The 27628-nt window shown below is 43.8% G+C and overlaps 1 protein-coding gene across 3 annotated transcripts in view; it reads left to right on the top strand.

Annotated features, from left to right (window-relative positions):
• Positions 1-218: 218 nt before the first annotated feature.
• Positions 219-27628, top strand: part of sipa1l3 (signal-induced proliferation-associated 1 like 3) — a 62262-nt gene continuing 34852 nt past the window's right edge. For all 3 annotated transcript variants that reach the window (XM_079353579.1, XM_079353580.1, XM_079353578.1), the window contains exon 1: positions 219-408. The gene's annotated coding sequence lies outside the window, so the exon portion shown is untranslated. The remainder of the gene's footprint in view (positions 409-27628) is intronic.

Genomic DNA, 27628 nt, shown 5'->3' with positions numbered 1-27628 from the left:
GTGAGCGTCGCATATTGAAATGATGTTCATGCACACTGTACTATAAACGAACAGAGTGCTTCTCGTCATTTGGTTACTGTTTTTTCTCAGCAGCTTCCAGTTTGTTTGATATTCAAAGTAATCTCGCTTTTACCAGATGGTCATTGAATCATTGTGTAGCCTCTGCACACTCTCAGTAGGCTGATAGTAGTCTGCCGCCCCGTGTGTTACTATCAGTAGGTTGCACCAACTGGAGCTGCGCATGCGCAGTGATTGTGCGGGCGCAGCTCTCGCCGTGGTTTCGGTGAGCATTCTTAACAGCGTCTCGCTGAGTGAACAGGCACTCGACCGAGTGTTTCTAAAATGACTGGAAAGACGTTTTTAAGGGAATAAGAGCAGACTGGAAACACAAGGGGAACGCCGAGAAAGGTATGCTTTTCCGTTTTTGTCCGTAAACAATTTCAGTAGCAAGAGTGTGAGGGATTCAAAAGCGCTGAAAAGTGACGAGTGAACTGGAAAGAAATGCAAACACCGAGAGAGAGAGAGCCTGCCGAGCCGACCAACTTCAGGCAATGCAGAGAGCAGGCGCTTTACTGCGGCTCAGCGTTCATTCTGAGTACTCACTGAAACCGTGCACACCGTCTCAGAGCTTCACTCAGACCTCCGGTCATTCAACAGGGTTTATAACACGCCACTACTCTCATAAATGCATTAACTTGCAATTATTCCACAACCTTCCTGATCATTAATGTTTCATTGCGCATGCTCACACTGCTTGGAAGACTTCGGATTTGTAGTTTTTCGTACCTGAGTTAATCGCAGTTGTGAGAGCCAAGAGAAACCCGTAAGACTACAAGTTCCAGACAATGGGAGCTTTGTTTGGGAACAGTGCTAGCCATTTAGTTAGCCCGTACGAGCTTTGAATTTCGAGTAGTTGTGCTGCAAATCGGAAGTTGCCTTGGCAAAGGATTTCTTTAAGAATGAGATGCATGGGGATTTTTTTTTTTTTTTTTTTTACAAACAGGCACAGTTTCTCTTTTTTAAAACAGTGTTATAACAGTTGTCAATGAAACAGATTTGCTGTGATAGTTCATGCAACATGTTTTAAATATGTTCTGATCATGACATGTGATCGTGCATGGTGAGGTGGTTGGACGTGCAGACTCTGCACAGCTGTCATAAGACGTTTTGCACAAGTGGATTTGCAAGTGCGTAACGTTTGTAGGCATATTCGTTTGCGAGCGTGTGTGTGCAGTCGAGTGTGTGTATACTGAATGGGGAGGTGATGATGCCTCGGTGTGTCGTCTTCCTTTCATAGAGATCCCCCGTGTTGCTGCTGTATCCCCCCCCCCCCCCCCCCCCAGCCCTCAGGAAATGACACGTCGAGGATCAGGATGATGGATCTACCGTGCATGAGCTGCAGAGCATGGCAGCGCTGCACATATTCTGGGCACCATTTACACTCGTTTCCTCCCATCTGGAACTAATGGAATAATTATTACAGGGAACACCTAGGACTGATGTGTTAATGTCTACCACTGGTTATCCTTTTGCTTAACAGCCTGTAGCAGCACAAGTGTTGCACCTGGCAATGGCTAACCTTTGCAATCCACAGAGGAAACCCTGTGTTTAATCATACCTTTTTTTTAAAAAAAATAATCAGCCAACACAGTTTTGAACTGTGAGGTTAGTGCTGAGTGATTCAGGTATGGTTCTCCATATTGTACAAGTAGTTTCTTTGATAAAATGCTGTGCAACAGACAGGAAGAAATCACACACCCACCCTGTTTAAAGTTCCCACATCTCGAGATATTTGATAAAGCTTCAAATTAATCCCGCTTCCCACATGAAGCCACATTAAATGCTCCTCTTCTGTCCTCTCTCATAACTCTCTACCTGTCTGTCAAAGCAAAACGTTTTTTTTTAATAAACGGTTGACAGCAAAAGACTGCAGTACACTTGTATTTCAGCATGACTTGTTACATGAGTGACGGCAGCAGCCTGTCCCTGCCAGCTGTTTATGTTGGACATATTGAAAACAACTGGAGCTTGAGACTTTAAAGAGAGGACAGTGGATCTTGTTTTGTTGCACCATCTAGAAATAAAATGACGATTTTATAGTTTTACTGCACATCTGCATTTACATGGGCTTCACAGAGGCCTGATATGTGAGGCTGCTAGTTTTATGATAGCACATGTTAGTCAATGAGTCAACTAAGTTGGAGCTATCGGAATTAAATTGACTAATGTACGTTTGCCATCCCTTATTTTTTATTTGAATGTCTTGTTCCATAAGTTGCAAGCAACAACAAGAAAAGCAGTCTTGTCCGTTTTATTTTTTTCAGTTGTTTTGTTTTGCTATGTAGCAGAAAGGTCAATTTACCAGCCAAATGGCATTTTATTCTCCAGGTTCAACGCCTGAGGCAGATTCCCTCGAGAAAGCCAATGAAATACATTTAAAAACCGAACAGATCTATCAATCCTGAGCTTTCAGTTTTGGAGTACATTTCAAGATCCAGTTTCTCTCGTTTAACTGGACCTTTTTTCTTTTTCACATCAGAACGACCCTTTTTCTTAACCTCTAAATGTTTCATACCTTAGATTCTTTCCAGATCTTGTGCGGCTGACAGAACCACACACTTGTGGAAACCTTTGCCTGCTCCAAAACATCTGTCTAACAACTTTGATTTGTTTTGTTATTGTATCATATTTTTATCAGACTCTTTTTATATGCTTGGTCCTGCACTACAGTTGAAAGGCACCTACAGCCTCCACCCTGTTGTTGGACCCCCGGGGTAACTGATAACGATGACTTATGTCTCTGATCTGAGGACCATCTAAGATTGTGTGCTACTCTTTTTTTGAGACATCTGCGGGAACAAAGGATCCTGTCTTCAAAGACAGAGCCGAACATGGGCCACCTGAGTTATTCAGCCTGTAAACATCACGTTGAATCACCGTGTTTTATCTCGACGGAAGTGACTCATCTGTTGTGTGATTTACTTTCTTCTTTTTTTTTTCTGATGCTCCATCATGCTGAGCAAAGACCTTTTTTTGAAACACACAGGCATGCGCTCATCTGTTGGATGAAAAGAACATTCTAAGTGCTTCTGTAATGTTTAAGGAAAAGGAAAGTTATCGTCTTCCCCCGACTGCATCACCTTGGCAGCTGCTGAGCTGTTTGTAAGTTTAGAAAGGAAAAACACCTTTTTGACAGGTTTTCTATTTTAAGGTTGTTTGAATTAACTATTCTGTGCTCTCAGCGTACAAAAGAAAACATGACGACATCTCAAACAACACAGCCATCAGGTTTATCATGACGCGACACCGACGAGGAGAAGATGTCCCCTACCTCGTGTCATCTCGTTTAACGTCAGGGTGCACATCTGTGTTTGCGTGTTTTGAACATGCAGCATGGTCTTAAACTTGAAATGACAGATTCCAGCCATTGTGCTTTGGTCTGTCCGCTTCGTGCCGCTGACATTGATTTCTCATTGAGCTCTTCTCTCCGTCCTTGTTTAGTGCTGCCTCATTCTGTCGGTTATTCTCCCTTTAAATCAACACCGTGATGTGACGCAGGTTCAACCCGTGTCAGCGGTTAATCTGGGAGGGTCACCACGCGTCACCACACCAGGCACCGCAGTCTCCTCCTAGCTACTCTTAAATGCAGAACAGTTATGGACTGTGGGGAAATGATTTACTGTGTCCTCAAAGCTATTGTAATATATTTGTAATATTTGTCACGTTTTTTTTAATAAAATGGAAAGTTTCTAAATTTAGAACAGTTTAGAAACAAATTAAAATTGCCCTCCACCACCTTTGACCCAACCTTCTTTATCATCCTACAAAGCAAATCAAGAGAGATCAAGTGGATTCTATCATCTTATTAATTGAAATGCATTTACAGTTTTTAGAGTATCAAGTAGACCTACGGTACCTTTAAAACACAAGCAAAATGTTCAATAAGTTGAATATCTTTGATTTGTATTCTAAATGTAAATAAATGAAGCAGATCTGAAATACAGTCCAATTTCTGCAAACACTCCGGAAGATTTTGACATTATATTTTGTTTACAGTTCAACGTTTTTTCCCACTGAAAAAGAGCGAACGAGAGAGAGAGAGAAGCCTGGAAAACAGGACTGTGTGTGGGGGCGAGAGCCAGCAATGGATGCCGAGAGAAACTGAAACATTTTATTTGAGAATTATGTAACAGTGTGCAGATCCATGTGGTTCTGTGTACAAGCAGCGCAGCATCAGAGGAGAGGTCTGAACTGACAAAGATATATCTGCATAACTGAAAACAGGAGCATGAGGTGACGCATTTTTGTATTCGGATGTACTGATGTACTGTTTACAACGAGGAACTGTGGTGGGGTTGTTGTAAATAGAGGTGAATGTACATTGAGGGTGTTTTTTTTTTTTTTTAAACTTTGATTCAATGCCTGAATCTCTGACTGGGTCAAACGAGGGACCTGCATCATGCACATGTATTTGTCAGAGTGCAGGTGTCCATTTCAAGATGAAATAGCATCAAACGCCGCCCCCTCCTCCTGAACCTGCTCTCTTTGATCTATTCGCCTCCCGTGAGGGTCATATCCATAAGTCAGCCCGCATGGCAGTGTCAAGAGGTCAGAGATTTACAGAAGGAGGAGCGCACTCCATGTCTGCTGAAATGACTCTCTGCTTTACGGCCTACTATGCAGCTATAAAACACTCGCTAGGTAGGCAGTTGATCTATCGAGGCTGCCTCTTCTTTATCTTCTCACTCCCACTGAGGTCAAATTCCCTCAGGGTGTTGTTTACCAACCTCTATCATCTCATCTCAGGGAAGAGGATGAATCACAAACTGTTGATGCTGCCAGCGTGCAGTTGTCTATCTTCTACAGAGGTTTGGATCTACTCCCTTTTAGCTGCTTTCTATGTAAAATGTCCAGCGCTGCGTCTTTACGCTCCTGATTCCTCTCTGTGATGCGGGCTATGTTTGACCTGGGTAAATATAGCTCTGTTGGTTTGAGCTCGAGGATAAACACAGATGTTGGTGGGGGCCTTTTCTCGCCACAGGTCACCCTGCGTTCTCTCTCTGGTCAGCGCTGGTAGCAGAGGCAGAGAGTCGGAGGGGAAGCCGTGTCGTACAACCACGACACACTTAAACGGGTCTGGATTTAACACTAGGCTTAAGACGGGGTCATAGCAGATGTATACATTTACTACAAAACCTTTAGACATCCTGATAAAGTGCTGTACATAAAGAGTGATTTATGCAGGCCTACAATGGCTGTCCATTTAGCAGGTTAAAGCAGAGGTCACTCTCCAGACTTCCAAATGGATTTCCACTTAACAAAATGTCTGTACTTAGCTTGAATACTTGGATGAGTGGTTATCGAAATGAGAGTGTTCACAGAGAATACTGTAAGAAAGCCCGTCCTGACTGTTTGGGTTATTTGCAATCCTCACACTGAAATCAAGGCCATGAAGAATAGAAAATCGCTGCAAAAAGTGGCTGCAGGCCCACTCAGTCCCTGAGCAGCACTGAATGTGCTCATTTCCATAACATTAAGAGCTCTTATCTCCTCCCCCCCCCCCCCCCCCCCCATATAATGTTTCTCTCGCTTTACAGCTCTTTCAAAGGGGGACTGATGGTGTTAAATGGTGTTCCAGTGCTCTGCTGTAAAGGACTGTTGCTGCTAGAACAAGACAGCATCCCATCTCCGGGGAACTGTCTTTTGTTCCAGAGACTTCCAAAGCATTCAGATACACATTCATTAATATGAATTGTCTTGCAGCTGAGAAGGGCAGCAGCCAGCATTCACTCTCTAATGTCTTCATTTCCTGTCATGTCATACTTCCTACAGCTTGTTTCCTAGGTCATGGGAGTTGAGTTTGTCTGCTGTTTTAAATCAAAGAGTGTGTTGCCACACCTGCTTCAAATCTGTCCTTGACTTAAGCTTCACACACACAGAGTGGACAGGTGGTGTGTGTGTGTGTGTGTGTGTGTGTGTGTGTGAACAAAGAGCTCTGTTATACACCAACATAGCAGAAATGCTCTGGAAAGAGGAAATCCGGCATGAACAGATAGAGAAACAGCTGATCCTGTATCCATCTGTTTTTTTTTTCTGTTTTTTTATGGATTCAGAGAAGTAATCAACCGTTTGAGCTTGACCACCACAAGTCAGAAACTATGTTGCTGTTAGCTTAGCTTAGCTGAGGTAAGACATCATATTTCAAGGGACAAGATTAAATTAAAGTGGTTTCAGACTTCTTATTAGATGCTGCAAATCATTCAAGAAGTCGCCACAGACTTTGACATGTCTCATCGTGCATTTTGTTTTACTCACTGTCAATATTTTACAAAAAAATAAAATGAAGTGTATTAATCAATCTAACACAACATTTGGATACATTTGGCACATGAGTGTGTTTCCAATCGCAAGCAACCGTTTTTTCAAGTTAAAATACACTATTGGAAGAGAAATGAATCTTATATTCCCTCCACTTGAATCTTACACACATCTTTCTAATCACATTAAATCAATGCATTGATTCTTTGATTACATTGAAATCTTATTAAGCATGAAAAAGCAAGTTACCCCACTGTCAAATATTAGTCATCTTCTCTCAGCTTGTCTGAAATTCTTACTCGATTTCAAAGATCCTGTGAGGGACGTTTGGTTTGTGTTCATGTTGGCGACCTCTGTGTGTGAATTTGTGTTTTCTGATGAAACAAAGTCTCGTCCTGCTTGATCTGAAATGTCTAATGTGCATCTTAAATCTTTGGCATGGACACATTGAAAAGGGAATCTGAAGGGAAGTATTGTGTCAGTGGCCTCGTTTGACAGCTGCCCTGCAGCAGGGCTGACAGTAGGATGAAATAACAGTGTAAAAACAATCAGTCTGCTTTGCTTGTGTAGCTCATATTAAGGCGCAGTATTCATTTCAGTCAGCTAAATGCTCCTTTCGTCCACTGACAGACAAGTATTGAAGTAATAGTTTGGAAACTTGATCTCGTACATTTGAACATACTGTAAGGAAAGACGTGAAAACGGAGTAAGAAGAGACACTTCAGAGCGCTTTGAATTCCTCTACTTTCACATCTTATTAGATTATGTGTGTGTGTCTGTGTGTGTGAGAGAATGAAATGACCGGATGTTTGAAATCATTCACCAGGAATGAGGAAGTTTGAAACCTGTTCATTTTGGTCAATGGCCTGAATCACCAGATCAACAAAGAGTCTGTAAAGATTCAGCCCACCACGTTTAAAGAATGAGTCAGTTCCTCATTGTCTAGTTCGTGTGTGTGCATGACCGCACTGTTGTGTCTTTCTGGAGCCGTTTGAGCATCTTCGTTGCCTCCACAGACACCTCGTGTGAAACTCCATCTGTGTTGTATTTGGAGGCGCTCTCAGACCTCTGTGCTGCTTGTTGGAGGTCAAGCAGTCGCATAGGAAGTGAGTACGCACTTGAGGAGGATGCGAGTGTGTGTGGTGAGGATGAATGTTGCTATGAATCAGAGAAGGGAGAAGTGGGCTCATACTACAGAGATCAGTCACGCAGAGGGACGACCAGTCATCAGCTCATGAGTAAAACCATTCTTTCAAAATCTCCCAAGAATGTCAACACCATTTTAGATGCAGCTGATACATCCTGGACTTGTCTTTGCCCGAGCGTCGTTGGGATACTTTAGTATTTGCTCATCCCTGTGACTGGAGAAGAACAGCTGCCTCTAACTGCTGTTGGAAAATGTAAAAAAAAAAAAAAAAAAAAGCCGTTGGAGATAAGGGCGTAACTCCAAACACCATCAGGAAACATGCAGATAGATTTGCATGTTTTCCCTTTCCTCCGTCACTCAGGATGTTTTTCTTTGAGTGACCTGCTCGTCTTTTGAAAACACACATGACCGCCTATGTGTGTGAATTTAAGAACTTTTGGAGACATTTTGGTTATTCCTTTTTCTCTCTCTCTCTTTCTCTCTCTCCCTCTCTCCCTCCATCTCATTGTTTAATAATGAAAAACACATCAAAAGTCAGCTTTTCTGTGGTATGTGTGGAGGGAAGCATGCATACATCATGCAGATATTCACATAGGCTTTCTGCCGCCCATTTCCTCCTCACAGCTCCGCTCTCTGGCCATGTCTGCTGACTGTGGAGCCATTGTTTTCATGCTAATTGAATATAGCATGTGGCCGCTCCGTGAATGCCTCTTGGCCCAGTTTTGTATCAAAATCAAAACCATGAATTGTGTTCCCTCCTAGTTTTCAGAATAGATTTAATACTGGGATGGAGGCTACTTTAAAGGCTATTTTCACACATGCTAATTTGGTCCACTTTTTACAAATTGCGTGGAATGCTAATGTGTTTATACCGGGACGAACTGAAGCAGGGAACATGATACATGAAGTCTCTTTATGAGCGGGGCATTAGGGATTTGGGATTGAGACATACAGCATACAGCTGTTATCTTTGGGGTCTGTTCAAATAATCATTTTGAGTTTCTGTGTGTGTGTGTGTGTGTCTAGCGACGGCTGTGTAAGTGTTTAGTTGTCTAAAGAGCATCGGCTGTATTTTGGGGCGTTTGAAGAATACAACTGAAGAGAAGGCGATGTGTTGTTTCAAACAGGCTTAGAATTGATTCCTTTAATAACAATGAAATAAGTCTCACATCCGGCCCGCGTCTCGATCGCACTACTCTGTTCTGAGAACTGAACTGTTATGGATGTAACTGTGTGTCCCCCCCCCCTCCTTATAAACACTTACAAACCCCTAAACCTGCTTTGCACATCTCTGTAAAGTGTTGAGAGGGTAACTTCGGGTCACTCCCGCTGCTCCGTTTGCTTCCAAATAAAGTTTCTGCTCATCCAGCACAACACGCTGCTTCTGCTGAGTCTCAGCAAAGATGCTCCCTGGGCTCCATCATGTGAGAACTCGCATGCCTTCCAGTGCTGTTTATTTAAGTGCTTGATTAAATTTGTAGTATTGTAATTAAGTCTGCTGATGACATCCTTTGAAACACTTCATAATAAGTGTCTCATTGGCTGTTTGGACTCTTCAGTTTTGCACACAAGGCTGCTCGTCGGGTTTCTCTCCGCTCACGCGCTACACTGCTGTGAAGCTTTTCATTCAGTCAGAAACGTCACTCATTAATGTCATTACTTGTTGTAGCCTTGGACCATGATGCACACTTCTGTCCTTCCTGCAGCGTCTGTCTGTGTGTGTGTGTGTGTGTGTGTGTGTGTTCAGCAGTGACAGCCTTGTTAACTGTCCCACAGGAGTAGCTCAGTGGAGGGGAGAAGGAAGTGACAGAAGTCTGGGTGTTTCTGCACACAACAGTAGAGCCTGTTATCATCGTGGGAGAGGAGGAGACGGATGAGCTGATAACTCAGAGGGGAGAGAAACGGCTCGACGGGGGGAGGAGGAGGAGGAGGAGGAGGAGGGAGGGATGGGAGGCTAAAAGGGAGGCCTGTTGGGAGAAGAAAGCCAGCCCATGTGCAACCTTCTCCTCTTTCACCTCCTTGACTTGGCCTCCCGTTTCTCTCCGTCTTTTCCCCCCGCTACGTCTACGGCCGAGATAGATAACTGTCTGGTTCAGTGTGTCAGGTAACGCTGTACCTGCTGATGATGATCAAACAACAAAAGGAAAACAAAACATAGTAGAAGGGAGCATTTACTCTAGAGAGAGGGAGTGGAGGCATACTGTGTATGAATCTTTTCAGAAAACAGGATTGTGTGGTTGTCTCCGGGGAGGTTTAATATGCAGAGTCAATCGCCTGTGGTGGTGATGAGTTGGATGAAGAGATGCAGGGGGAAAACAAGCTTGAATGAGGAGTGAATGAGCAGTTTATTTTGTTTTTTTTGCTTCCATGTGACAGCTCGGTTCAGCATGTGTGTGTCTGCTGAAGGTCACTGCTGTCTCTGAACCCCGGGTGACCCACTTTGTAGCCTAAAGGTGCTCAAACACTCGCAACATCTCTCTCTCTCTCTCTCTCTCGCTCTCTCCCTCCCTCCTTCACCTCTGACATGCACTTAAGCAACCTCTCTCTCCTTGTGAACTCTTGTCACTGCTCTCAGCCCAAACACCTCAGCATACACATGGCTGAGTCCATTAAGCACATTTAACCATGTAGCTACCACACACACACACACACACACACACACACACACACACACACACACACACACACACACACACACACACACACACACACACACACACAGAGGCTGTGTTTTTCCAGTGGTTCCCACTTCTTAAAGTTCACAGAAATGTTGACAGCTTGGTTGGGAGCCTCTAGGCTGCGATTTATATCCCTCCCTCCCCTTCACAATTTATAAAGTGGAAGGTCGACTTTTGAGAGAAGTACACTTTTTTGCCGTCTTCCTGAGACTTACATGAGAAGATGGATACCATCCTGCTGTAAGGCAAAGCATGCGTGGTCGCTGGCGGTTACACAGTTACCAGTGGTCTACACGAGAGCTTGATGTTTAATGAAATCATTCACCTGCGATGTAACAATAAGAATCGAGGTCTCGTCATAAAGCTGTTTTTGTGGGACATATTTGGCGTATGGTGTCGTATATGTTGTGATGACATGACTTCCTTTTTCTCTGTGTGTCTTTACAGTCTGACTGCCTTTATCTGCTGACATGCTTATTGGACAATATTACTCTGACTACAAACTGATTTTCCTGTGATTCTGCGACAGATCCACATACGTATACAGAATCTAATAAATAGAGAGGAGCTCTTTGGAGTTAAGAGAGGACATGTTTTCCTCCTTTAAAAAAAAATAAATAAATAAAAAAAAAAAAAAAAGGTGCACATTGCTGTCCTTTGTCCTCTCTCCTACCCTCCTTCCATTTCTATACTTTTTTTTTTTTTTTTCTTCCAAACTTTTTGCCATTAGTCAAATGTTTGCACTCAACACCACAGTTGTCTGTGCCTGAAAAACAACAAGGCCAGTGTTTGCTTTTGTGAGCACATGTGCAGCTCAGTGTGGGTGCACATGCATGCACGGCTGTAGGACCACACCCTGGACTCACGCCACGCTCTTAACCAAACACAGAAAGAAAGAGGCGACCTCTGGACGGATTGAGTTCGTCGTGACGCCGCTCCGTACTCGTTTGGGCCCAGACAGTGACGACTCTGGATCGCAGGAGTGACGGCTGTGCAGGCCTTCGAGCAAAACCTTGCCCCAAGTTTGAGGAACAAAGTGGAGATGATGTCGCGTTGCTGCAGTCCCTCTGCTACAGTTTGATTTTAAGGCTGCGTGGAGCAGACGCGCCTTCCACTCCACTGTTATTACGGAGCAAATTCCACCTCAGAGATGCTGCTGTCAGTCCACATAACTGGGATGTTTCTGAGGGGCTGAGATCTCTATCAGGGCGTAAAACTCCCCCCTCATCTCTCACTGTGATTGATACTGAGGCCTAAACCAACAAGCCGACACGAATGATCACCAACACTTCAGCTCCATAACCACAAACTGGTTAGAAGAGAACCAGGTTTCATAATAAGTCGAGGCTGACGTTGGAAGGAGATCCTGTCTCTCCATTGCACTTTCCAGACAGCTTAGAGAGAGACATACACACGCACACACACACACACTCGCACATGCACACACATAAAAGGAGGTTGAAAGAAGCCACACCTTTTCCATTTCGTCCTCTTTCAGTGGAGACAAACCCCTCTTTATAATATCTCCTGAATAGACTGTGTTCACCTGTGTTGGCGTCTGAAGCTTTTATTTTGAAAAGCAGACCCCCCCCCCCCCCCCCCCCCCACACACACACACACACCTGATTTCTGTTTTAAGGAAGAACCAAAAGAAACAGAAATAAAACAGTCAAATAAGAACAAACATCCTATGACAGCGACAACAACACTGAACTATCCACCTGAATCCGGCATATTCAGTGGGAGAAAAGTGAAGGGAAGCTGAGGTTTTTGTTGTTTATTGTTATAAACGCTGAATGTTAACGTCCCCACATTTACACAGAAATGAACTGATGAAGTTACCAACTTAGTTAACAGATCAGCAGGTAACAGAGGTAGATTTTTAATGAACGGTGCCCACCTGTTGTCTTTTTTTGATTTCGAAGGATTAGTTTTTCAGAGAAGGTCATTAATGTTTATTTCATGAGGTTGTTGACATTAGATTCTTCTGCAGCTATGCTAACGAACAGTGCTGTCAGTGAAGGTTGGCTGAGAGGGGTCTCAAACCTTTAAACAAGTCTTGATATGCCCGTAAATCTCTTCAAGGGAAGCTGAAAATCTCCAGTACATAGTTACCTTTGAGATTTACCGCTGGTTGTTCTTTGCTTTGTTTTAATTCTCTGACTCTTGGCCTTCATTCTTTGTCTTTCCCTCCTTTCTCACCGCGTCAGTTTGTACAGTACTCTCTGCAGCGCTGCGTTTCAGATTGGTCTCAATAGACCTACTGTACTGTGTTTGCTCTCACTCGTCAGAGTCCCGAAGGCAAACAGTGCCTGGTCTCTCTGGGGCCTGGGACTGTGTTTGAAAGGAGCCAGGCCCGCCAAGATTCAGCACTACTGTTTCACCAGAGCCTCATGTTACGACAGGCTAATGACACTCTGTGAGGCGTGTGTGTGTGTGTGTGTGTGTGTGAGAGAAAGTGGGCGTAAGGGATACCATTTTTTTGTAATGTTACACACTGGGTTCAAACAAATCAATCGAAACAACACAGATGTAAATTTCCCTCTCTCATGAAAATGAAGCGTTCAGGAGTAGCTGGATCACACATCACGGTCGGTGTGAAAGGAAGAGCAGCAGACCCTCGTAAAACAAAGACCCCCCCCAGGGTAAGGGAGGCTCAGCCATCGTCCTCCTTGTATTCCTGTTCCGCTGAAGTCAACATCGGGGTGCGAGTCTTTACCACTGTACGCCGACTCCCTCTACCTCAGATCTTCACGTATTCTGTGGGACTTGAAATGTTTCCCCTCGGCTGGAGTTGGCAGACAGAGCGAGGTGGAGGAGGGGGAGTCCAGAGCGATTATGAGACTTGGGGTGAGCTTTAACCCACTTAGCCTACCATCTCAGGGTCTCCTGCCAAAATGGTGAGCTAAGTGCTTTTAATCCGCCCTCCCGGTGTGAGCTGATAGTTTGTTTCTCGCGGTCGTAGTTTGTCTTGCTGCTTTGAAATATTATCTGCCACGATTTTTTTTAATGAACTGCACCAGCACATGTTTTGTCTTTGTTTCACAAGTGGATGCATATGTGTGCAAAGCTGTCCATTTTAGCACTATGTTGTGAGTGTTGTCAGGCAATTTCCTGGCCATAAACACACCAGTGAAAAAGCCTTGCTTTGGTCTGAAGCAAAGCCCCCCCCCCCCCCCCTTCACAGCCAGCCAGCCTGGCATGTTTATTTACCCCCACTCTAGACGGGTTTGTGCTGGGCTGGCCTCTGCCCCCAGGGGTCTGACCACAGTCCAGTTTGGAGTCCATCCTCTCCCTGCCTACTTCCAGCATCACATGCCTGCTTCCCCAAAACTATGCTTGGGCTCCCTCTCTTATTAAAACAGGCTCATAACGCCACGTTCCTCGCATTCTTTATGTGCAGCCTTTCGCTCCCCTTTGTTCACATGCATGGGTGGGTCGCACGGAGAAACGTAGACCACCATTAATGAAGCCTAAAAGTGCGCAAAGCTTTTAGTGTTGTATCTTTCTTGTTTGTTTGTTTGTAAACAACAACAACAACAGCAGTTTTCTCCACAACAGTGGAACAAGCTTCCTCTTTTTGTGTGAGTGGACGTGCAAAGTGAGGAGAAGCAGGAGGAATAAGTAAGGGCTGATTCAGTGGTGGAGTAGTGCATTGTTGGAGCAGCCCTGTCACTGTAGGTTTTCGTCTAGACTCCAACCCCCCCCCCCCCCCCTTCTAGCAGAACAGTCATGGCTGAATTGGGGTCAGCCACGCTTCTTCAGTAAGTTCCCGGTTCTTATTTTATCCCTCTTTCCCCAAAACAAACTCTCCTGTCAGGTTCTGTTCGTGTGACTGTCATCTGAACTCCTCCTTTAAATCACTGTCTCCCTTCTCTCTACCTCCTGTTGGTTCTTCCTCCTCGTATCGTCTTCTCTACCCGTGTGAGGAGGAGGACATGGTGAGATTTATAATTAACAAAGGATGATTTTAGCACTGAAAGGGAGAGCTGTCTGAGGAGTGTGTGTGTGTGTGTGTGTGTGTGTGTGTGTGTGTGTGTGTGTGTGTGTGTGTGTGTGTGTGTGTGTGTGTGTGTGTGTGTGTGTGTGTGTGTGTGTGTGTGTGTGTGTGTGTGTGTGTGTGTGTGTGTGTGTGTGTGTGTGTGTGTGTGTGTGTGTGTGTGTGTGTGTGTGTGTGTGTGTGTGTGTGTGTAGGGTGGCGATGGTGAACAAATTGGGCTTTTTAGACAGAATATCAAAAACATGCTCAGGAAAGGAAAAGAAGCTCAGTGGTGAGACACAATGATGGATGTTGTGATGTTTTTCTATGCAACTTTTGGCAGAGTCTAAGCTGCTTATCCACGTCGGACCTCCACTTTAAAAAAAACCCCAGCCTGCAGCACAGTGGCATGTAGTCCAACAGTGCATAAATGCACTGATGAGCTCAGGCAGGCATGAAGACTCATTACCATCTCATAGAAAAGTTCTTTGTCTTCCCAAGACTCCCTTATCTCTGCTGCAGTGAGAGCTGCTGCTCTGTGCTTTAGTGCATCCTTACACTTTGCTTCTGTTTGTTAGGACCAGAGTGTGTGATGTTATGAAGTTTAAACATTAGATCATGGGGACTATATGAGCACGCTGCGCTTTACTTTCTGGCACATCTTGGATTCTTGTTCCAATCCAACTTTATTTGATCAAGCACTTTAAAACAACCACAGCTGACCAAAGGGCTGTACAATAAATTAAATAAGTTAAAAGGCATTAAAAAAACATGACACATGGTAAGCTGTAAAAGAAATAAAATACAAATACATAAAATAAATAAAATCAACATCTTACACAGTGTCAAGGACCAGGGAGAAGAGGTGGTTTTAATCATGACGTGTGCCGTCGACTTTGCTTGGAGGAAGTTTGAAACCGAAAACCCAAATAAAATACAAAAAAAAAGTGTGCAGCTCTGAAGGATGTTGGCTTGTTATAAGGCCTGGTCTCACAGTCTTCTTGGTTTAACAGGTGGCTCAGTGTTGAATGAATCAGGAATGTTTTCTCTGACACGACTGATTTTCTTGCTGACACTCATCACGTGGACGGGAATGAACGATCCACTTTTAAAGACGATACGTGTAGCCTGTCTGTGTTTGAAGCCTCGCTGCTAGCACGCAGCTGGAAGTCGTGATGTGACACAAAACCTGGAAACAAGTGGAGCAGCAACAGAGTCCACAAACTCCCCTTCGAATCTCTGAAGGCACAAATGAGCACTTTATATATGTGTGTTTGTCCTGTGCAAAATCCAATGTGTTGGATCTTTGTGCCAGAGTTTAACGGGCAGCGTAATTATGAAACGAGACTCCAGCAAGTCACGCAGCAGTCCTGCACATAAAGCCTTTAATTGTCCTTACCAAGCTAAACTGTCTGCTGCTTTCACTTTGTATTGTATCGACAACCGTGAGACTGATGCAGCTTTACTCAAAGTCAATCATAATCAAACTGAACCTTTCCACCTTGGAATGAGCTTATAAAGGCCACAATTAAACAAGAGTGTCAGCATTACAACAGTTACCCGAAGACCTCATGTCAGCCAACCCGTTTACCCTGAATATAAACAGACTTACACTACGTTGCATTGCAGGGAACGTCTACAACACAGACTGTGAATGACTCCACGACAGTGTTGTTTGAATCGGCGTCGGCTTTACCGGCCAGGTTGCTCCGGTTTGAATGCGGTTGCATGTGAAGGCTGAAAGATGTATGGATGACGTTGTGGCAGTGTCCTGGTGTAAATAGCTTCTTTTTTTTTTTTTTTTTTTTTTTTTGTTACAGCTTCACAAAAGTAATAGGCAAGAAGTTCAATCATTACGCTGACGTCACACTCGCAGCTCCTTACTGTCCTGCCAGCTTCCCCCGCTCACACACTTCAGCTCGGCTCTTTGCTGCTGCTTTATGAGAAGAGCCATTTTTCTTTTCTGCACCCTGTCTGCGTATCTATGATACACAACAATGATAGAAGGATCTAGAGTTACAGGGTATGGACAGGCTGTGTAAAAAGGGGCTTCAGATGGCAAAGCATAAATCTGAATCTGTATGAGTCACTTTAAAAAGAATAGAGCTGAATGCACCTTATCACACATTACCTGGCTTGTTTGAACTAGTCAGTGTTTGAACTACTGCTTGACCTTCTCATACGTGATGATGACAATAAGCCTTTTTTTCCTCTCGGTGACTTTCTTAACTCAGACGGTCGGTGAGTAAGGCACCGTGTGTGGCGTGCCTCTGAACATGCACTGCAGCATTTCGAGCTTAAGTCCAAGGTGATGCGGTGCAGCGCCGAGGCAGGGCTCGAGCCTGCCCTCGGTCAATATTTGCCTCACTGAGTGTGTCGCGACTGACGGGAGAGCAAACTGAAATGTTCTGGCGAATGGTTTTTTAACGGAGTATTATTCAGTGTTTCAACCTCCTGCAGCTGCCACAGAGCATGTGTGACACCTGTTCCCCATGTTTTCCAGGTCTGTGTTTATAAAAAGCACCAGAGCAAAACCACAGCACTAAGTGGATGGTGGGTGGCTGCAGCAGCAGCGGCGGTAGCTTCATTAGACACTCAAACGCACAGCATTTGTTAGTGTGTGTGTGTGTGTGTGTGTGTGTGTGTGTGTGTGTGTGTGTGCGCGCGCGCGCCTCTTTAGGCTTTACGTGCGCACTGAGCTGCTGTTGTGACACCTTCAGCACACAGCTCGGACACAGGCCACCCAGCCAGAACTGGACGCTCTGCTGTTTGTCACCCACTCTCTCTCTCTCCCTCTGCTCCGTCCATCTGGCAGGCAAAGAGCGAGAGAGAGAAAAAAGGAGCAGCAACACACAGGTGGGAAGAACTGCCAGTATTACACGAAAAGAACTGAGAGAAAAGAAACAGCCAAAGATGAGGACGATGCCGAGCCAAACGGAGGGTGGACAGACAGATAGTTCTGAGCTGAAAGGGTTAAAAAGTGTGTGTGGGATTCAGCAACACATGTGGCGCTTAAAGAGGCCGACTCTTCTCATTAACCAGACCTTCCAGAGGCTTTGAAGTAAGTCACACACCCCAGTAGCTGAACATTTCCTCACTATGAGTTACAGTGCGGGGGTGTAAAGGAAGTCGTAGTCTTGTAAGGATCTTTCTTCAGAAGTTTCTTTTCGCAGATCCCCCCCCCCCCCCCCCCCCCCAGTCGTTTTGACTTCCAATATTCCTTTTTAATATATCAGGAGGATTTATCAGCTCTCTGCCTGGGAAAAGATCAGCTGACATTTAGACAAGCAAATCTCTCCCACAGTTTCTGTTTGGATTCAGTCAGGAGGTTATTGGCCGGCGTGCTTTCGGTACGACTGCCAAAGAAACAAATAGTTGGTCCTTGATGGCGGAGGTGTGCGGTGAGTCACTGCACAGTGAAACTCGATTGCCTGCTTTACTCACCGTCATCCTCACTACTGGAGCGAAGTCGTATTTCCTGTTCTGCGAGGAGTTCCAGCAAGCAGCCGCTTTGTTTGGGGGTTATAGTTTGGGCTGTTTCAACGTGTTTACTTGACACCGTTCAACAAGCGTGACAGACACGGAGACACAGACGAAATGAGCTTGATTGTTGTTTTTTTTTCAATCACTTGTGTGAAATGTTGATGAGTTTAGGATGAATAACTTTCTCACACGTTTCTGGATTCAGAAATCTCCCAGTCCACTCTCTGCCACTTTCTTCTAATCTTTATGTTTTTTTAATTGCTACTCTGAAGTGACACTGAGCCAAGTCATTCCAAGCACATAACTAATCATTGCTAACCGTGACATGAGGCAGAGCCCTGCGGTCATTGAGCATGTAGAGCCCCCTGACTCTGCTCGTGAAGTCACAGTGGAACAACCAGAAAGACGGGGATTTCACTGTACCTTGTTTTCAGTCAAAATTCACCGTTACTTAACTTTATCCTTTAAAAAAAAAGAATAAAAGTTATCAGTTAACTTTGTTACAATAGAAAATAACTGGTTGTTGTTTAGAGATTTCTGTATGGCATGAACTGTTGTTGTGTTTTTACCTGTGCAGACACTCAGCAGTTGATACTTTTCAGTCAGTCGCTCAAAGTTCGACTGAGTGACTGTTAAAATACACAGGATCATATTTTCGGGGTTCCCCCATGCATTTCTCTCTCTCTCTTTTTTCCATGTTGAGTCTGCTGAAATCTCATCCCAGACTTCTCTCACCAACCTGACCACAGAGCTGGAGAGAGGAGCGACAGTAAAAAAGAGTTACTCCGCCCGAGCTTGTTAGGTTATCGTTCTTCTGATTTTAGTTTTTTTTTTTTTTTTGGAGAAGGGTTTCAAATCTGAAAGAAAACCGAGTTAAGCAGTCCTGTTCAGCTGAGACACTGAGAGGCCGCACACACAGCTTTTTCTCTCATAATTTGAGACTCTGGGTCTGCTGCAGCAGTAAATATTCAAAGAGGTTTCAAACTTAAGTACAGAGACTTTAGCAGGAGGTACCAGTATTTGGCTTTACTCAAGAGGAAAAGGGAGGAACAGAGTGGTAGCTGTGTTTTTAATTTCCTCTAGCAGCTCTGAGCTGCCTTCTCTTAGAGTCCCTGTGGTGGACTGCAGGGGTCTGGGTCAGGATCACTTCAGGACGGGGTCATCGAGAGAGAGACGTGCGGTTAGGTTAAGACAGGACAGCCGAGTGAATTACATAATTTTTGAAGAAAAGTAAGTCTTCCTCGTTGTCTCTTCTTTTATTTATTTTACATTTATTTGATGTACTTTATTCATCCCCGAGGGGGAAATCAGGTTCACACTCTGGTTATTTTAGTGACATGCTTCTCACACACACAGGCCTGAATCACACGCACAAGCAGAACCTGGGGACATGCATGCATGAATTAATTAATGGAGAGATGTCAGTGGAAGCGCCTCATGAGCTAGTGGGGGTTCAGTGTCTTGCTCAAGGGCACCTCGGCAGTGCTCGAGAAGTGATCTGGCACCTCTCCAACTTCCATATTTTGCTCTTAAACTGGCGACCCTCCGGTTCCCAACCCAAGTCCCTACGGACTGAGCTACTGTCGCCCCCGATCTGTCTTTTGAAAAGTCCGACTGTCTGTCCCTTCACGACTCTTTACCCGTCATGTCAGCTGTTCTTTATGCTCATTATTTCCACCAGAACATCATAATAACACTTTATTTGGAGTTCTGTTGTTCAGGTCAAATAGTTTTCTTCCTTATTTTCCAACATTGGAACTTAAAAGTTTTTAGCACAGTCATTGAACACTGACATGACGGTACATGCTGCGATGTTAAAAAGGCCTCCCACTGAGAGGACAGGTTCAGACAGCTGAAGTCTCATTTTCTCTTTGGATGAACAGATGAAGGCATAACCGAGCAAACAGAGGATTTTGATCCTTATATTTTATCGGTATCGTTGCTGTCAAAAGATTCATGGCCAGTACAAACAGGAGGAGTAATTACAGCCAATCGTAACTCTGTCAACAACAAGCATATGATCTGTGAGGAGAGTATTTAGAGAGACCTGAATAAGTCTCAACCTGTCTTTTATTGGCAGCTGCTTTTAAAGCCATGGCAAAGACAAGGTCTAGGATTGAATATAATGATACTGATGGCTCTTTATAAGCAAACAAAAACATCAGTAACGAGTCTGGTTATTGCTATTTTATCATGTTTAATGCCTGAACCCACTGATGTGGGGTAGGTGTCACACACACTGAAAACATGCTGCTGAGTCTTTTTTTTTTTTTTTAATTTCCACATGAAAGATTCACAGTGAGTTATGATAGACTGTTTAAATAAAAAAAAATTTAGAAACGCAACCTATGCATGATCATGACAAAATATAGGCCCTGCTAAGAGGTAAGAGGTGGTACTTCTTTTTTTGTCCAAAGGGGGCGCCAAAAAATATTTACAAGAGCTTTAAAAGCGAAGAATGAATATCTACAAACTAATATTTTTTGTTGTTTTTTTGTCAAAACGCGCTCACATACATATCTCAATCCTTCAGACAGGAGAAGTGCTTTTTTTTAGTTTTCTGGAGCAATGTGCATTTAAAAATTGATTCAAAGCCACAATCCAGCACTCTCTGTTTCCCCACATTTACTTCAGGTCTTTCTCCTGCTACTTCCTCATTCAGCATCAACTCATTAGTACATGATGAGTGGAGAGGATAACATAGTTATTTTTTGGGGTCAGGTAAATAAGAGGCTCACTCAGGCAGATAACAATGCTCCAGAGCAGCCTGAGAGTCTGAAGTTTTCCTCCTGTGTGAAATAGGGAGGGACATTTTACTCTTCCATTGCCGGGATCGAGATGAACTTTGAGCCGCACTTTGTACCCGAGATAATGTGAGATGAATCTAAAGCCTTAAACTGTGAGATTATTCCAGAGCAGTATACTCTTTCCTCCTGACTTTTCAAGGCTCCAACAGTCAGTGTCAGGTTTTTTTTTTTTTTTCTAACAGGAATCCAATGAAAATAAGCCTCATTCTCATTTCACGGAGGAGGAACTGCTCGGAATAATCTCCAAATTCACCAGCGGTTAAACCCTTTTCAATTGTTCTGAGATTAAATTGACCTTACAGTATTATTCCAACAGTATGCCAAGCCTTTCCCACACTCTTTCTGGATCTAAACACCGACTTTGCTTAAAAAAAAATCCAGTTACACTGTGTACTGTTTGTATAGAAATCCCCAAAGGGGATCCATCATTTCACAGACATCAGAGAAACTATCATCTCTATCTCTGACCGCTATCGCTCAGGCCTGCCATGCTCTATCTCGTAGCGTATCTAGGCCATACAGCTTCATAAATGCTGGGCGGAGGCCGCTGCAGACGTACTTTTCAAAGCCTTAAAATCAAACAAAAGCCATCTAACAGTCCATTGTTAATTATAAATGTCTTGATTTCCAAGGGTAGGGACAATTTGGAAGCCATTAACAAACTCTGACCCCAAGTCTGTGTGAGTCCTTCATTCTGTAGAGACTGAGTCTGGGGGGGGAAATGATCTGCAACAGTCATGTTTATCCTGAGAGCTCATTTATTCCCTCATACAAAAAGGTCCCAACTGCCTCTTCTTTCAATGCAACCATTCACGGGAGAATCAAACAGTGACAGAGCGAGAGAGAGAGAGAGAGAGAGAGACGGTTTGGCTGGATTTGTGTCACAGGCCCTCTTTGTTTGACTACACTGTAACCCCAACACACTACACTCAGACACACACACACACACACACGCCCCTTGACCCCGTGCTTTTTTTGCCATCGCTGATGCGTCATGCAGCGTAGGTTGCAGAAAAGAGGGCAGCAGTGTCACTTCTGGTTAATCCGCCTTGTTAAATCATGACTGATGGAGATGTCACCCGCTTCATTTTCATCTCTTTCATTAAAAGAGGAACGTTAGCTCCTAGCTCCGGGCTGCATTTTCTTGTCCATGTAATTCTTTTTATTGGTAAAAACATTTTGTATGTTTCATCCTTTGCAAAGGACTACGACTACTTGTCGGTGAGAAGTCATGTTAAGAGTTTGGCTGAACACGTTTTACATTTCAAAAAAAGGTCATCACGTTTAGTACCAATACCCAAAACATAAACACAGAATAATCACAGTACAGTGATGCATGATTGAAAGCAAGACAATAATCTATTGAACCATCCAAATATCTGATTAACTGAGGGGTTGGACATAAATGAAAGTGCAGGATTCATGTATTTGTTCACTGATCGTTTGGCGTCTGATTCACCTCTTGTGACACATGGTCCTGTGAACGTTTCTCACCACTGTCTCACTTTGTCCCACTGTCACCCTCTTCTTTACCGACGAACTTCACTTCATGTTTCGCTCATTCATGTAATAAGCTCCTGTATGACGAGTCACGAGGAAGTGACACAGTGAGTCAGATTAGCAGGGAATTATGTTCAGAGCCTTTTTTTTTTTTTTTTTTTTAGATTAAAATATCAATATTTGGCTCCAGGTATTTAATAACTATATTACACCAGTCAGGACAAAGATATATAGCTGTATGATACGAGTACAGCTGTTAATGTTTAAATACACAAATTGAACTTATTCTTTGTTAATTCTGCGACCTTTTGGGAGAGCTGCTACTGAAATGCGGTTCAGAAGAAAGAGGGGGGGAATTAGTTTTTCTTAATAATCTCATCTGTCGCAGGTCTGAAGTCGGCACCACACTGAAGTGTCATTGAGCAAGACGTTGCATTTATACCTGAAGCGACAGGTCTTCATAGATGCAGCTTGATCACACATCTCTGTTGTGTCTGTCTGCGCCGGCTGACTGCGGTGTTCTACTCTTTCCCTTCTTGAGCGTGTCTTGAATATGTCCAGATCTTAGTCTTAGCTAAAAATCCCATTTCTGGCTCATTCCTGTGCTCGCACTGATTAAATAATCTGTTTTCAGTGAGGTGAAATGAGGAATGCGCTTTAGGAATTTTCTGATTGAGGCTTACCCCGAGCTTGAAACCCCCCCCCCCCCCCCCCCTGATCCAGTCACTGGTACTGGTGAGTTGGTCTCGTAAGTCTGTAGCTTGGCCTCCAGCATGGCGGTGCTGAATGAGAGCCCACATCTGTTTACATGACTGCATCAGCACAGTCTACATCTTGAGTTGAGCTCTGCAGCAGGGCGTGTACTTCTAGGACTTTACCCCCCTGACATCTGACCCTCCTTTTGCTTGGGCGGGTTAATAATGCATCCAATAATAACCATTACTTCCCTCTTCGAGGTTATATTTACTGTGCAGCTCTAACCGTAGCTCCCGGTGAATATCGCACACGGCCACAGCAGCTTTTCTCTGCCAGAGATAGTTTCTATAAAAGTAAAGCTTCCGGAGAAAAGCCCCGACTCCCTCCCAGCTGTTTGACACATCTTCTCTTCTCCCTGCTGGAGGCCTTCACTTCTTGAAGCCTCATCATCATTTAGCCTCATTAGTCTGTCACTGCTCTGATTGGGTTACAGGAAGAACCTTGAAATAACCGTATACACACACACTTTTTCTGTTGACGCTTCCCCGCTTCTGCTTCCTCCATGGATGGCGTTATTATAAAAAAAAACCTCAGTGTAGGATCTTACTGTGTATTATAAATAGTTTTTTTTTTATATTTAGAGGTTCTTAAACTAATCCGTTTATTTTGTTGTTGCAAAGCTGCAAAAGAGCTTGGCCTTTATGATATGCAGCCTGAAATCAGCCGAAGTGGATCAGAGAACAAGTTAAAAAAGGACGATGAACCAGGCAGCATTTAGATTTCAGGCTTTTTTTCTTTCTTTTTTTTTTTTGTAAAAGGAAAAATTGGCACAACCTCTGCTAGGATGCAAACTTGCACATTTGAAAGTGTCTGTTCTGTCAATAGAGAGTTGAAGCCAGCACTTTCTCAGCTTAGGATAAAGACTGCAAGCAGGAAGAAACAGCCAAAACTGACTGTTTCCAAAAATAAATCTCCACGTCTTTGATATTTTGTTTCAGTGAACTCACAGAAATAACAATACTGGAAACCTCAAGTAGGAAAGGATGCACAATGTCTGCTTGTCCACCGTGTAAACCTCTCTATCCTGGCCCTAAAACAAGACGTGGATTTCATACTTTCAGGAAATAATGCAGAAACCATTCTTTTTATTTCTGATGATCTTATTGTCTGTGTGTTGAGAATATGATTGAAGACCAGTGATAATAAATTCACCAAACTCAGAAATACGGTATTAGCATCAGAGTTGACCTCTCATCAACCATCTAAAGCTTTTTTATGGTCAAAATATTTTAATCTCTGCCTCTCCAGTTGTGCTTGTACTCATTATGGCTGCTCCATCTCCGTCAAGCTGTACTTGAAGAACGTGAAGGGGAAACACCAGCAGCCAATCACAGTTCTGCCTGACAGATTGAAAGGGACAGATGTATTTAGTGTGGTCAGACTTATCCCATGACCTTCATTCAGAACAGTCAGCTTGTCGACAGGTGAGCAAACTGAGATCCAACATTTCCCCTTCATAATGGTGAAGTGTGTCGCTGATGCGTTGCTCTGGCAGGTGTGTGTTCCCAGCTGCCTCAGACAAAGCACACTCATCATTTGCATAGTTTTGTTTGCATAATCTTAGCAGTGATGTCTGCGATCAGTCGGCTACAGAGAACCGGGTGGAGCCAGAGGACGGACAGGATTTGGATTTTTGTGAATGATTTTTTTGTTGTTTTCAAAAAAGTAAAAAAAAAAAAAAGAAACGTTTCATCACGTTACAGAAAATTTCCAGCATTTAATATCCTTTTTATTTTTCAATTAGTTGTATATTATACGTTATCTAACTGTCATTTATTTCACCTTCTCATATATTTTTCCAGACAGTAAGGAAGGTTACAGGGGATTTTTCAAGATATTAAAAAAAAATGTTTAAGATGAATTTAATTAAATAAATAAAACTCAAGATGAACTAAAAACATATTTTCTGCTGAAAACTGGATTAAAGTGATAACAGCAAAGTAAAGCACACAAAGCCACCCAGGATCTCATCCCGTTAATGAAGATGAATCATTCACAGTAATGAGCTAAGTTGTGTAGTAGACATGCAGCCCTGCTTCTGTCTTCATGTAAATGTGTGTGCGTGAGACTTTTCCTCAATGATCCCTTTGCACAGCCCTCTGGTTAACCCGTGTGGAGCAGCAGCAGCAGCAGCAGCAGCAGCCCGCTGCTCTCCCCTGAGACGTCTCTGTGGGAGCTGCAACAGCTGTGACGGCGCAAGTCACCCCGAGGACCTGCCCTTACTGCTGCTGCACGCTCGCACGCAAACACACCCAGTCTCACCACACGTCAGCCATGGGGACAGAGACTGAGGCCAAGAGCAGGAGCTGAGGTCTCGTAGCTTACTCTCGTCTTTGCGTAATTTATTTCTGCATCGTGAGCTCGACGCCATCTAGCTTATCATACTCTTTATATATGTTTGCATTTTGCTTTTCTTTGGTGTTTATAGATCAACTGTAGATGGCAAAGTAATACTCAACATCTGAACAGTATGTTGTTATTTGTTTCAACATAAAACACTGAGGTATGAAAACAAGGGTGGAGGTGTTGAGTCTCCACACACGTGAATGTGATGAATTTGCCCTCTGGCCTGAGTTGTGATCAAAGCGTCACTGAAGCTGCTGTGATAATTTCAACAGGAAGATGTAATCTGGTCTCGTGTCTGACCGCCACGTCACTGCTCAGGAATGCGTCTGGCAGTTTTTTGTTTTTTTTTCTACAGTCAGATAAAAATGCAGGCCTGGTGGTTTGCAGCCTGCGAACAGGTAAGCTAGCTGACAGAAATCTAGATGGTAATCTTGGCTCTTAAAGCCACCTGACGCCAGCTGATATGTGATGAGCCAGAGGAAAGGCTGTGTGTTGAAACAAAGAGCTGCGGGGTCAGATTCCCCCCTTTTTATACCTGAAGCCATGCAGACCTGTCCCCGCTAAATGGTGTTTCATTCATTCATGTATCTGTCAAATATCCATAGAGATAATAGCCATTTGTAAAGTCGTTACAAAGGAAGGGCACAAACACTTCCAGTCACACAATTAAGTTTTCCTGCCGCTAATTCTCTTTACTCACCTTGTCACCTGCTCAAGCCTCGCAGATGTAATTGAAAAGCCTGTCCATGCAGCTGGCTCTGAAGCTCGACATATGGCCGGTTAATTCACCACAAATGGTGAGATAAGATAACCATGTATGGAAAACTGGAGGACTTAGCGACACCAGATTATACTATGGAAAGAAAAACAAGTAACAGATGCTGTAAGTCTGCTGATGAGGGCACTTTTTGCAGCCCTGAGCGTTCTCGTGTGCTTAAAGAGTTTAGAGGCCAATTCTAACATGCTTTGATGCTCGGTCGTGGGTTCAGAGAGAGGAAGGGCAGCCGAGCGAGGGGGACATCGACGGCTCGAATGAACCACATGAGGGAGAAGGAGCAGATCTGAGGACAGCTGGGTGAAAGTTATTTTGAAGACAGAGAATTAATTAGAAGTAAAACAAAAACGGGTAAAGAAGGGCAGTAAAGCTCATGCTGTGTGTGTGTATGTGTGTGTGTGTGTGTGTGAAAGCTTTGCTGCATTGTGCTGCAGTGACATCACAGGCACGCTGCACAGTGACCAGCTGATGACGGTGTTATGGAGATTAGTGGGTCTGAGTCCTATTATTTATCGCGCTGCTCTCGGCTTGTGTGTCCTAATTGCCTGTGGCCTGCAGTCCACATCGTATCGTCTTTTTTTTTTTTTTTTTTATAATGTCTTTTTGCCTGTGCACCTTCTCGTTCCTATGGCAACCTTCTCCAGCTTAGCCATCAAACAGCTACAGCAGCATTTCCAAGAGGTTTGGTGAAAGGGGCTCTGTGTGTAGCGCATGACTTCATCAGTGTATTTTCCCTTTACGATGCCCAGAGATTTACTCCCTGCTTTTATGAAACTAAGGCATATGAGTTAGAGATGTGTTTTTGTCTGCAACTTCTTAGGTAATGATTTAAAATATGTATAATCCTTGATTGGGAAAAAAAATAAATAAATTGTGGAAAAACGCCAACGCACAGTTTAGAGTTGTTGTCAAAAATGCTTCGTGAGCAGATAATTACAGCCTGTAGCGGATAGATGGATGAAAGGATCGTAATTTGGTGTTTGATGACTTACTGCTAGAAAAGAATGATAAATCACTGCATGACACTCATCAGATTTGCAATTGGTGTACCCCTACTTTGCTTATTTACCGGAGAGCCATTACAATATGATCTATCTTACATCTGATGGTGAGCTTTGATCGATCAGCACATCTGGTGGTGTACACAGAACGGCCATATTCTGCTTCACACTTGTTTTCCGGCACGCAACCCTCCCTCTACACCCCGACTACATCTTAAGAGCCGCGTGTCGTTCACTTCTGTGACTTGTAGGAACCCAGGGCTTCATTTGAATTCCACTGGGACGCGGTGGCAGGAATCAAAGGGGGAGAAGAGAGGGGCGTGCAGAAACACCAGATGAGAAAGGGAGGAAAGTGTGGCCGTTCCCACCTCCTAGTGTTGGAGTGTGAATGGGGCCGCCCGCCCCTCCCTGCAGGGGTTGTCCTCCCTCTAGTGTAGTTTGTTAGAGACCAAAGCAAAGTATTTAAAGGACTAATATTTACAGGGTGTCAAAGGACTGCTTGTTTATGAATTACTGTTTTCAGCTTTAGTTCACTTAAAGAAGTTGCAAAGTAAAAATAAATCATCTCAAGTCAGCAAGCTTGAACTAAATAATATTGGAGTATTAAATGATGAGTCGAGCCCACTCTAAAAGCCCAGCACAGACGACCAGGTTTAACATGAGTCTGATTCTTCTCACAGTTTAAGGGAAGTTCTTCCTTTCCACTGTGACTTTATTGAAACGTTTCTTCGGACTAATGTTGGCTCTTTGTAGATAATATCTTGTGAAGTTTCTTAACATGACGTTGGTCATGAATTGATTGATGAAGCCTTAAATAGGGCTGCAAATGGCATGACTG

Source organism: Symphodus melops (assembly GCF_947650265.1).
Source record: "Symphodus melops genome assembly, chromosome: 10".
NCBI lineage: Eukaryota > Metazoa > Chordata > Actinopteri > Labriformes > Labridae > Symphodus > Symphodus melops.
The sequence above is the reverse complement of the archived record's forward strand: the minus strand, read 5'-3'. Positions and strand labels throughout refer to the sequence as shown.